This window comes from Eumetopias jubatus, unplaced genomic scaffold (assembly GCF_037043125.1).
Source record: "Eumetopias jubatus isolate StellerSeaLion01/CBP00866 unplaced genomic scaffold, mEumJub1_p1.0 scaffold_13, whole genome shotgun sequence".
Lineage (NCBI taxonomy): Eukaryota > Metazoa > Chordata > Mammalia > Carnivora > Otariidae > Eumetopias > Eumetopias jubatus.
The window spans coordinates 34250371-34262602 of NW_028274819.1; positions in this window are offsets into that span (position 1 = coordinate 34250371).

The following is a 12232-nucleotide window of genomic DNA, read 5'->3' on the forward strand; positions in this document are numbered from 1 at the left end:
AATGAGCCTGGGAGCTTTCCTTCTGTGTCTATATTTTGAAACAGCTTCAGGAGAATAGGTATTATGGTAAAAAGACAGTCTCTTCAATAAATGGTGCTGGGAAAATTGGACAGCCACATTCAGAATAATGAAACTCAACCATTCTCTAACACCATACACAAAGATAAACTCAAAATGGATGAAAGACCTCAGTGTGAGACAGGAATCCATCAAAATCCTAGAGGAGAACATAGCAGTATCCCTTTGACATCGGCCACAGCAACTTCTTTCAAGATACGTCTCCAAAGGCTAGTGAAACAAAAGCAAAAATGAACTTTTGGGACTTCATCAAGATAAAAAGCTTCTGCACAGCAAAGGAAAGAGTCAACACAACAAAGAGGCAACCCACAGAATGGGAGAAGATATTTGCAAATGACACTACAGATAAAGGGCTGATATCCAAGATCTATAAAGAACTTCTCAAACTCAACACCCAAAAAACAAATAAGTCAAAAAATGGGCAGAAGACATGAACAGACACTTCTCAAAAGAGAACATACAAATAACTAACAGATAAATGAAAAAATGTTTATCATCATTAGCCATCAGGGAAATTCCAATCAAAACCACACGGAGATACCACCCTACACCAGTTAAAATGGCAAAAATTTGCAAGGGAAGAAACAAATGTTGGAGAGGTTGTGGAGAAAGGGGAACCCTATTACACTGTTGGTGGGAATGCAAGTTGGTACAGCCACTTTGGAAAACAGTGTGGAGGTGCCTCAAAAAATTAAAAATAGAGCTACCCTATGACCCAGCAATTGCACTACTGGGTATTTACCCCAAAGACACAGATAGAGTGAAAAGAAGGTCCATATGCACCCCAATGTTCATAGCAGCAATGTCTGCAATAGCCAAACTGTGGAAGGAGCCAAGCTGCCCTTCAACAGACGAATGGATAAAGAAGATGTGGTCCATATATACAGTGGAATACTACTCAGCCATCAGAAAGGATGAATACCCAGCTTTTACATCAACATGGATGGGACTGGAGGAGATTATGCTAAATGAAATAAGTCAATCAGAGAAAGTCAATTATCATATGGTTTCACTTATTTGTGGAACATAAAGAATAGCATGGAGGACACTAGGAGAAGGAAGGGAAAAACGAAGTGGGGGAAATCAGAGGGGGAGACAAACCATGAGAGACTATGGACTCCGAGAAACAAACTGAGAGTTTTAGAGGGGAGGAGCGTGGGGGGATGGGTTAGCCCAGTGATGGGTATTAAGGAGGGCACGTCCTGCATGGAGCACTGGGTGTTATATGAAAACAGTGAATCATGGAACATTACATCAAAAACTAATGATGTACTGTTTGGTGACTAACATAACATAATAAAATAAAAAAAAAAACTTAAATGTAAATTTTTTTTTCAGGGTCTTTGTCTGGTTTTGGGATCAGAGTAATACTGGCCTCCTAGAATGTATTTGGAGGTTACCCTTTCTCTTTAATTTTTGAAATAGTTTGAAGAGGTTAGGTATTAACCCTTCTTAAATGTTTGGTGGAATTCACCTGTGATGCTATCTGGTCCTGGACTTTTGTTTGGAGTTCTTTTCATTACCAATTCAGTTTCATTACTAGTAATTATTTTGTTTAGACTTGTTTCTTCCTGATTCAGTCTTGGAAGATTGTATGTTTATAGTTTCTTACAGGTCGTCTAATTGTTGGCATACAGTTTTCATAGTAGTCTCTTACAATCCTTTGTATTTCTGTGGTATCAGGTGTTACTTCTCCTCTTTCACTTTTGGTTTTATCTGTTTGAGTCCTCTGTTATGATTAACAAATACTTTTAAATGGGTTAAACCTTCCATCCGTCTTGGTAAGTTCTATTACTCTCTGAACTTCCTGACTGGGACAGTCATCTTTCCTTTCTGTTTCTGTTGTAAATCTTTATCCCACCACTTGTGCTCATTTCTTAGCTTTTAATTACTAGTTTCATCGATGCCTCTCTGGTTACAAACATAAAACAGTGACTTTGGCAAACTTAAACACATATTGCTACTGGCAGAACATTGGAAGCTCACAATATCAAAGAGACATTGAGAGAGAAAAAAATCCCGGAATGGCATAGAAAAAAGCAACCCCATAGGTCAGGGAGCATGTGGGTAAGAGTAGTTTTATAGCAGAGAACCCTACTGAAATGAGGGTACCCACCCATTTTTAATCACTTTATACTTACTTCAAGATTTAAATTCTATGGAGGAAGGTTCCCATATCTTGAGTCCATATGTAGAGTAAAGCTGGGTATGGGATGCACCAAACTATATGCTCCATTCTATATCCTGTGAGGAAGAGACTACTTTCCAAAAAGAGATCAGTTACTAGTAGGAAGAGAGAAGAAATGATGAGAAGAGATGTCCATTTACTGTTTGTGAGCATCGTGAACTCAATAATTATATTTATTTGTTGTTGACTTTGATTCCAGGGTCCTAGCATAATGCTGTCACAGTGAGGAAGCTTAATAAATGTATGCTGACTCATGGTGCTGCAGTAAATAAAGTTGACACATTTTAATAACATGGTTATAAACATAAAACATCTATTTTCCTCAGCAGTAACTTTGCATTCTCCTCTTTATCTTAAGAAGTGTATTATAAAAAATGATCAAAAGAAGAAAAGCAATTTAACAAAAAATGCTTGAGCTCAAAATATGCACTAGATATAGCAGATCTGATATAATAGTGAGAACATTAAAGTGTCTTCATTGTAGGGGCTCCTGGCTTATCAAGAGAGAGAGTCACGTAGACCACTGACTTCTGCTACTAGTTATCATAGTGGCTGATAACAAGAAGACTGATATTCATCACCACATTAGCTAAAATAAACCCAATCTGCAAACAACCCAAGCCTCCCATCACAGGAGAGTGATTTTTATAAATTTTCTCAGATACACTCAGTGGAATATTATTTAGACACTGAATATAAATATGAAGCCTATATGGCAACCTGGAAACATTAAAAACAAAATCCAAAATGGTGTGGGTTATAAATAATGGTGATTATGAAAATATAAATTTATATGACCAAAAAAGACTTGGAGACAATACAGAGAAATAAAAGCAGTTATTGCTAGAAGAATAGATGCTTTATTTTTTCATTTTTTTAGACTGTTATAATATGGTTGTATAATAAATTAATTTTATAGGGAAAAGTTGGAACTATTTATTCAGTTTTCTCATTATTCAGCAACAACAAAATACTCTAAAATTTTTCCTTTACCTATTAATGGGATTTAATTCTATTCTTTAACTTACAGCTGTGATCTCTGCTCTGAATGCCTGGGGAGACTGTCATTCTGTGTTAATCCTTATTTATTCCTCATTAATTCTTGTTGGCTTTACTCCCTGGGAGCACTTGTACTTTGTGGGCTATGGAAGGAAATGTGTAGGTGGTTCAGTAGATTTAGTTAGAATAAATGGTTGCTTTTCACCCTTGCTAATGTGTGTTTTATTATTTTTTTATTCCTCTCCAATAGCACGTCTCTATGTAGAAGTCCCAAGCACTTTGCACTCTCTAATCCAAACTGAAAACCTCATCTTTCCTCAATTTTTTTTTCCTCCTGGATACTCTCTGTAGAATTCTCCCCAAAGTGCAGGTTGTAACATTTTCGGAAAACATAGGATCATTGACCAACTTCTGTAGCTTTTGAGATCACTATAGGCATGTTACGTAGATATTAGGCTTTTGTTGTCACCTACCTTGTGTTTTTAATAACATCTTACTGTTTTGCTCAGCCTATTTTTTTTTCCTATTCTAATTCTGCCTACAAACTGCTACTACTTGCCTCTGACAGGGAATGAATAATATTGCATCTCTGCTTTAAAACTTCTAAAAGACTCCCCATGCATTACTTAAGTAAAGTACAAATTCTGTAGCTCAAATTCCTACCCAGTTTTGGAGCATTATTTTCCATGACTATCCTACTCCAGCCGTATAAACTAACCAAAGGGGCAGCTTCCTGTTCTTGGATCCCATAACTTACTCTACTAACTCCGTACCTTGTTCATATTTTTTTCCTTTTCTTGGAATGTCCTCTCCCATTCTGACCCTAATCATTCTAATTTATACCTATAATTAATGAAAGTTTAAGCAATTACCCGTTTATAATGCTTTTGTTATTATTACAAATAGGTTTGATTTGGAATCGATAATAATGGTTATTATTTCAAATAGATTTCCTTTCTTTCCACCAAAGAGAAGTCTGCATGTGTCCCCTTTTACATTATTTAATCTGCTTTATTGTAATCTAAATGGTGATTGAACCATATACACTCTGAGCACAGGTGCAATACTTTTTCATCCTGGTATCTACCTCCAGCATCCAGCACAGAGCATGGCTTGGTTTTTGTCTTAAATTAAAGGTGGACTCCAAAATTGTTGAAAGTAATGTATAGGATTAGAGAGTATAAATTTTTATTTCCAGTTTAATTATCTTTTTGATTCTGAGAAAAGATACAAATGGGAAATCAGTAGGGGTCCTACAGATGGAAGAAAAGGAGAGAAAGATGCGTGAGAGATGGTAAAATAAGTGCCTTCTAGAATTTGATGACTAAATTAATCTTTAATAAGTTTAGAGAAAGAGTAATAGCTTTCCGTGTCTGTGTGTGTGTGTGTGTGTGTGTGTGTGTGTGTGTGTACTCCAAACCATACAGTTTGGGTGTGTCAGTTGAAGAAATGTATTAGTAAAATATTGTGCTTTATTTTATCTTCTGTCTCTGAATGTTTTGATCAATTCATTTTTAATGATTTTCTTAAGTGATCTTATTTTATTTTATTAGAAACATCCGTTTCATAGCTGATACCCCTGCTAGGGTCTGTGATTGTTTGTAAGAAAATATCAGTACTGCATGGAAAGTAGCGTAGTTGAACAAGCCTGGGTAGATTTTCATATTAGTGGGTCTTATTTATATTCTGACTCTACCCCCTAATATTCACTCCAGACAAAATTTTGGACACAAGCATGTTAGCATTCACTGAAGTGATTTTTCTTCAGCCTTCAGTAACTTCACTAACTGATGAAAGTGAAGTCATAATTAAACCAGCTTTGCCTAAGGAACAAAAGCACTAAACTGAGTAGTCGTTCTTTCTTATAGAGTCCTAGACTTCTTTTTCTGTCCCCAGTATCAACAAGTATTTCTTCTCATCAACTCAGCAGGGTCTCCATTCAGGGTCAAACCTTTCCCATATTCATCCATAGAGGCCTTTTCTGTCATATTATTTTAACCTAAATACTGAATATTTTAATTCTAGGCTCTCATATACCTGCAGAGTTAATTCCAGGCTCCCTTCTGTTCACTCTGTCATCTCTTTTTCCTGCAATTTTCTTTTTACCATTTTACAGCCCGATGCTGATTATACCACCCTGATTCTTGGACATATTCCTCCTACTTAATGCTCTGTACCAAAAAAGCAATCAGATGGCTGTTCTACAAGGCAGATAAAATGCATTGTTGATAATATTAAAAACTAAGATTAAGTAAGCCTCCAATACATGCAAGATTCTGTGCTGTGTTTTACATTCTTGCATTTTGTCTTCATAAGTAACCTAGAAGGTAGGTGCTAACTAACTTTAAGAAAGAAGGATTTGAAAAAGTTTAAGTAATTTGTCTGGGATGACAAAGCAGGTCTCAGAGCCAGGATTCATATGCCAGCAGTTTGCTGTGAAGCCTGAACTCTTAGTCAACCGCCTTTTTTTGCTTTCTATTTATTTGGGGATTCTGGGTCACTTGGAATAAGTGGCGTATGGTTGGCAAGATGTGAGGTTCCTTAAAAATTAGGATATGAGGGGCCCCTGAGAGAATCTTGATTGCATTCTATGACATCACTTCTTTGCTTTGTATTTTTGGGCATGTCAGTTAGCATCTCTGAGATTTGTTTTTCTCATCTGTGAAGGTCAGTTGTAATATTTCTCCCCCACTGCGTTCTCTTAAGATTAAATAAGATCATACAAGGGAAACTCTTTTGAGACTTTACAGATGGCAATAACTGGTATTTCAGTTGTGTAATCTCAAGTCAGTGTTAGGTCCATGCTCAGCCACTACAATCTTGCTGCTTCCTGGGGCACATAGGAAAACTATAGATATCAGCAAAATTTTCACAAGGGCCGAAGATAAATAAGAATCATCTACCTTATCTTTTTCTAGACTCCTCAGTCTCACATTCTCATCCTTGCTGCTGCCTTTGAAATATTTCACTCTAATGGGGGAAAGAAGAGATCCTACAAACAAAAGCCACATCAATACATTACTTAGTGGATAAAGTTTCAGATCAGGAGGAAACCTATGATAGACATACTTAACCTCTGTAATACCTAAGAGAAACATAATACTGTTTTACAAAGAAAAATCCAGAAAATTGGTTAGTATTTTGACTGACGGCACATGAATTTTTGGCAGTGCCAGTTTTAAAAACTAGAGGCTGTGAGCCCTAGACCCATTTCTGCTGGACTCAGTTATGAGTTAGTCCTGAATAAAGCTCCAAAAAAGTGCAAGCTAAAAGGAAATTTGTAGACGATTAGTTGAACAGAATCCAACTATCTTCTTCTATTTATTCTCGTGAAGAAAAGACGTAGGAAAACTTCTTCATAAGTATTTGAAATGTGACTATTTGTTTTGTCCCTTGGCCCTCATGCCACTCTGCACTGATTCTTCCAAGCCTAGCCATTCTGAGACAGTAAGAAAAGGGGAGAGCATGGAAGAACATCTAACAGTGCCACATGAGTAACCCAGCTGCTTTTCTGAGTGCTCACTGCTTGCCCGAACTTGAATGAAAAACAAATCAATGATTAAATCAGTAGTTTCCCCTACTTACTCTTTGGAGAAAATGAACCCCTAAAATCACATACTTAGGAAATAGCATCTTTTTCTGTCTCCCCTATTCCATTCTCTCACTTTTTGAAGTCTTAAATTTTGAGATTAATCATGGCTAAAAGGCTCTCAGGGAATTTACAGTGTTCTTTTCAATAAATAAGAAAATAAAAGCATTTTATTATGAAATTATTATGGGACACAATTATGGGTTTTTCTTTTGGAATACATCTAAGATATCATAATTATTTTAAATCAGGATTCTTGGATGACTTTCTGGGATATCATGAGTTTTCTCTATTTATACATTTGCTTATATCTGCATTTTCTGGGCATCTGGTCCACTGCTGATTGTATCCAATTTACAAAATGGTCTGTGACCTCCCAAAGAAAAAAACAAAAACAAAAACAAAAACAAAAATGTAAACAGTAATTAAAGGAGAATATTATCTCATAAACTACACATGGAAATGCAACAGTACATGCATAATGTCAGTAGGACTAGTGCATTCTTTAATTGAAGTAAACCAAGTTATATTAAAATGTTTTACTTCATAAACATGGGACTAGAGCAAATTCTTGTGGATACTGTCAATGCCTTATGTCAAGCTGCAGTAGTCTGACGTATATATATTTATGGTAGGACTAGATCTGCCAAGAGACTGGAGATACATTCATCTAGCAGTAATGACATACTCTCACCTAGACAGAGCTAGAGAATTATTTTTTATGATTCTTTAATTTTTTTAATTTTGGGGGGTTTTTTGAGAATTATTTTTTGATGGTGATGATGATGATAACAATGCCAGGATTCTTAAAGGATGCATTTGTTTAAAGGATGCATTTTTGAATAGCATATTGTGTTTTCCAGAGAATATCATTGTAGATGGTAAATCACAGCTTAAAAAGTTAGTACAACATCAGGATGAGTGTGAACTTTAGTGTGCATCACAATGACAGGGACAAAATATTCTTTCCATAGTTTGTAGAATACAGAAAGCATAGTAAGTGAGCACTTACTATGTCTCACTCTGGGGCTACAACAATTAAAAAAAAAAAAAGATAATGTTCAGGGCACCTGGGTGGCTTAGTCAGTTGAGCAAATGATTCTTGATTTCCATTCAGATCATAATCTCCAGGTCGTGAGATGGAAGCCTGTGTGGGACTCTGTGCTCAGTGCGGAGTCTACTTGAGACTCTCTCTTCCTCCCCCTCTGCCCCTGCTCCCTCTCTCTAGCTCTCTCTCTAAAATAAATAAATAAATAAATAAATAAATAAATAAATAAATAAATAAATAAAATATTTTTTAAAGGATAATTTTCTACTTTTTGGTAAACAAAGAATTTCATGTAAAATCTAGCTATTTAATAACAGTAATTTCTTTTGAGATACAGTCCCATCATGTATTCCCAGAAAAGCTGAATGATTATTGATTGATTGATTTTTTAAAAGATTTTATTTTATGGAACAGTTTTAGAATTGAGAGGAATGTACAGATGTTTCCCATATACTTTATTTTTATATTGTCTTTCACAGAACCAGAAGTTTTTAAATTTTAACGAAGTCCAGTTTATCAGTCAGAGATCCTGTCTTTGGGGTTCTCTCTAAAGTTATCACTATACCTAAGGTCTCTATAGTTTTTCTCCTATGTTATCTTCTAAGAAGTTTTATAGTTTTGTTTTTTTGTTTGTTTTTTACATTTATGTCCGTGATCTGTTTTGAGTTAATTTTGTGTGTGTGTGTGTGAAAAGTGTAAAACCTGTATTTCCTTTTTTTTTGTTTTTTTTTGCATTCCAGCCCCATTTGCTGAAAAGGCTATCTTAGCTCCATTGTATAGCCTTTGCACCTTTGTCAAAGATAAGTTGACTGAATTTGTGTGGGTCTGTTTCTGGGTTCCTGTTATTCTATTCTATTGATCTATTTATTCTTTTACCAATACCACATTATCTAGATTATAGTAAGTCTTGAAGGTGGGTTGTATCAATTTTGTTATTCTTCAGTACTGTGTTGTTTATTCTGGGTCTTTTGCCTCCCCATTTAAACTATAGAATATGTTTGTCAGTATCTGCAAAGTAACTGTAGAGATTTTGACTGGGATTTCTTTGAATCTATAGATCAGGTTGTAAAGGACTGATACCTAACAATATTGAGTCTTCCTATCAATGAACATGAAATAACTCTCCATTTATTTATTTTTTTGAGTTCATTCATCAGAGTTTTATAGTTTTACTCATGTAGATCTTGTACATATTTTGTTAAATTTATACCTGAGTATTTCATTTGGGGGGGTGTTAATGTAAATGATATTATGTTTTTAGTTTCAAATCCCACTGTTCATTGCTGATATATAGGAAACCTCTTGACTCTTGTATATTAATTTTGTATTCTGCAAACTTGCAATAATTGCTTTTAAATTCCAGGTGTGTTTTGGTCTGTGCTTTCAGATTTGCTACATAGATGATCCTGTCATCTGCAAACAAACACCACTACTACTTTCCAATTGCTATACCTATTTCCTTTTCTTGTCTTATTGTATTATGTAGGACTTCCAGAATAATGCTGAAAATGCATGACAGTAGGAGACATTCTTGTCTTATTCCTGATCTTAGTAGGAAAGTGTCAAGCTTCTCATCATAAATTATGATATTAACTGTAGGGTTTTTTGTAGATATTTGTTATAAAGTTGAGAAAGTGCTCCTCTATTCATAGTTTACTGAGAGTTTTTATCATGAAGAGTGTTGGATTTTGTCATATGATTTTTATGCATCTATTAAGATGATCATGTATTTTTTTTATTTTTCAGTCTGTTAATGTGATGGATTATATTAACTGATTTTTGAATATTGAACCAACCCTACATAACTGGGATAAACCCCACTCGTTGTGGTATGTAATTCTTTTTATACATTATTTGATTCAATTTGCTAATATTTTGTTGAGAACTTTTGTATGAGTGTACATGAGAGATATTGGTCTGTAGTTTCTTTTCTTGTAATTTTTTGTTTGGTTTTGGTATTAGAATAATGCTGGCCTCATAGAATGAATTAGGAAGTATTCTTTCTGCTTCTATCCTCTGAAAGAGATCATAAATAATGATAATTTCTATTTTAAATGTTTTATGGAATTCACCAGTGAACCTATCTGAGCCTGGACCTTTTTGTTTTAGAAAGTTATTAATTATTGATTCAGTTTCTTTAATTGACTTTTCATTTATTTTTTACCTCTTTCCTAGTTTCATAAGATAATTAATTTTAGATCTCTCTTCTTTTTTATAATATATGCATTCAGTGCTAAAAAATTCCTTCTAATCACTGCTTTCACTGCATCCCACAAATTTTGATCAGTTGTTCATTTGAATTTAGCTGATCATATATTCAGACTGTTTCTCTTTTGTGAATTTTGGCAAACTATGTGTTTCAAGGAATTGGTGCATTTCATTTAGGTTAAGAAAATTGTGGGCATAGAATTATTTATAGTATTCCTGTATTCTTTTAATTTCCAGAGTATCTTTAGTATTGTCTTTTCTTTCATTTCTGATATTTGTAATTTATGTCCTTCCTCCTTTTTTCTTAATTAGACTGGCTAAGAACTTACCAATTTTATTAATCTTTTCAAAGAATCAGCTTTTGGCTTTGTTGATATTCTCTGTTTGATTTCCTTATAATCAATTTCATTGAATCCTGTCCCCTTATTGTTATTATTTCCTTTTTCTACTTTTCATTTAATTTTTACTTCTTTTCCTAGTTCCATAAGATAACAATTTTAGATCGCTCTTCTTTTTATAATATATGCATGCAGTGCTAAAAACTTCCTTCTAATCACTGCTTTCACTGCATCCCACAAATTTTTATGTCAGTTGTTCATTTGAATTTAGTTGATCATATATTTTAGATTGTATTGATGTTTCTTCTTTGACCTATGTGTTATTTAATCTCCATGTATTTTGGCATTTCCAACTACTTTTCTCTTATTAATTTTTAGTTGAATTCCATTATAGTATTGGAGCAGACATTATGATTTCTATTGTTCTAAATTTGTTAAGGTATATTTTATGGCAGATTTATTTTTTAAAGTATCAGTTTTATAAAACACTGAGGGTCCGGGGTCTCTGATATATACAAATTTATACTTTAGTTTCAGTAATGTTTACAATGTTATAATTGTATTGTATTTTATATTAATAAATATTAATATTGAATTTATTTGTTAAATCTCCTTATATATGTTTGTTTTATCTTTATTTTCTCCCTGTCTGTTCTTAAACCTCAAAAAATATGCCCTGGAAAAATCGAGACATTTTAGGTTGAATCAACAAACAAACAAAATACAAGTAATAATGAATATGGGTCTCAAGATGTAAGACATATTATTTTTTTTAAGATTTTATTTATTTGTCTGACAGAGAGAGCATGCACACAAACAGGGGGAGAGGCAGGCGGAGGGAGAAGCAGGCTCCCTGCTGAGCAAGGAGCCAGATAAGACACTCAATCCCAGGACCCTGGGATCATGACCTGAGCCAAAGGCAGACACTTAACCAACTGAGCCACCCAGGTGTCCCCCCCTTTTTTTTGAAGTTTTTATTTATTTGTCACAGAGAGAGAGGATGTAAAACATACTCATAAAGGGTTCTGTGGCACTCACTGCAAAAATAGACATAAGCATTTTTTAAAAAGTTCATGCCAATGTGAGAATTACTATTTGAATATAATATCCATAATTAAACATTGTACCTTTAAGTGTGAGGAAGCAAATGTGTTTTGGAGGTGAATTTGGTAGTTTTCCCCTTAGAAACTGTTACCAGGCTTTTAGAGCGTTTTGAACATGAACTCTCAGAGAAGCGAGTGGGGGACCAGCAGGTTCAGCCACCTGCCCATCCCTACAACTATGGCATGGGAAGCTGTTACAATATGAAAGGGTCAGCATGTGATTCTATATTATTCTTCCTAGTACTTAAATAAAATCATAATTATAGTGATCTGCTACTAAAGTTTTAAAGTGTAAAGGTTTGCTCTGTGTTTTTAAGCAGTTCAAAAATGTTATGAAGTTTTAATTCGTGGACCTTCTCAAAATCTTTTAGCTCTGCTCTGCTTGCGGATTAGATACAGTGCTGAATAAACTCAAAACCAAGTCATCAATGCAAGTGAAAAATTTGAAGAAGTATTGTTGGACATCTGTTTGAAAAGAAATCAGGCTTCAGCTAAATAAATAAGGCAGGATATAAGAATAATTGAATCATTTAAGTCTCTTGTCCTGGATGAAGGGGTAGAAATTACCCAGTGAAATTTTCCTGTGTTTTTAGATATTGTAAGGTATTAAGATATTTTAACATGTACAAAAATAACACAAGATAAAACATAACTTGGTTAATAAGAAATAGAAATATAATG